This window comes from Vigna radiata, chromosome 1 (assembly GCF_000741045.1).
Source record: "Vigna radiata var. radiata cultivar VC1973A chromosome 1, Vradiata_ver6, whole genome shotgun sequence".
Taxonomy (NCBI): domain Eukaryota; kingdom Viridiplantae; phylum Streptophyta; class Magnoliopsida; order Fabales; family Fabaceae; genus Vigna; species Vigna radiata.
In genome coordinates this window covers 3,148,847-3,150,260 of record NC_028351.1, presented here as the reverse complement: position 1 = coordinate 3,150,260, position 1,414 = coordinate 3,148,847, and positions in this window count along the sequence as shown.

Sequence of the window (1,414 nt, the reverse complement as noted above, 5' to 3'; positions counted from 1 at the left end):
ATAGAGTCATTTCCAACATAAAACACCATGTCATCCATAAGATTAGTTCGTCGATACCTATTTCCAAAATTGACACATATATAGGTTAGGACTACGTGCCCCTCTCACTATATAAGTTATCCTTTTCTACTTGAGACTGAATGGTTATTAGAGTATCAGGATAACCTCCAACGTTAGGACTCCCAATATCAACATGTACCCTAATCAATTACAAACACAAAATCTTTCTACGAGATCCTTGGTTAAACTCATATCATGTCCATATTCATCAAATAATTCATCATGCAAAACATATTTGGTCAAAATTCATGTTTTTAGCTTAACTTAGAATAATGTTCCAGTCAATGATACAACCATACATACAAATCAATAATACCAACACTCAAGATTTCACCCAATATGATCAAAGGTTATTAACAACCTAAATAATTAGGATATTATGTGGAATAATTGTTCTAACTACAAACTTTTAATTAAAGATCTAAACGGTCAAAGAAAATAACAATATGTTCAGAATCTATGGTAAAATTTTCAGTTCGATCTGACGGTTTAATGAAGCGAAAATATTAATCGTACCTAGATGACCTAAACACAAAATTAAGGTGGGGTTGAGTTCCCTATGAAATACGAAACAAATTTATTTAAATACAAATATCCAATTAAAAGTTTGAGCATTCAAAGTAAATCAATATGTCTTAGGAACTACATATCCAAATTTCAAGTTAATCTAACGGTTAACTAGATAGGAATTGAGGTTTTACCGAGACAACTTAAGGAAAAAATTCAAGTAATTTTCAGCTCTAATCAAAATGAGAAATTAATGTCTCTAAGCATAGACTACAAATTAATAATCTGAGTGGTCAAGATGAATTGATATGTCTTATGAACCATATATCAAAATTTTAGGTTAATCTAACGATAAATGAAAAGGGAATTGACGTTTTATTGAGGTAATTTAAGGATAGAAATAAAGTGGAGATCAGGTTTCTCAAAAGTGTGAAATTATTTCCTATAAGCACAAACCTCAAATTAATAATCTGAGTAATAGGTCTTAGGAATCATGTATCAAAGTTTAAGCTTAATCTAACGACAAACAAAGTGAAAATAGAGGTTTTACTCAAGTAACTTGGAAAATAGAAAATAAGGAAAGCACGGCCAAGAAAATCAAAACTCCCACAAGAGAACAAGATAGTTACCATTATTAAAACCTAGAGCTGTCAAAACGGATAACCCGGCTCGACCCGGCCCGGCCCACCACGGGTTGGGCACTTAGTGAGCCAACCCAACCTGACTCATTTATTGGCGAGCCAGAAAAACTTGAACCCGGCCCGACCCACCACGGGTTGGTGGGTAAACGGGTTGGCTCACTAGCCCATTTAATTACATTTTTTTAAAATAAAAAAAAAATATAAAC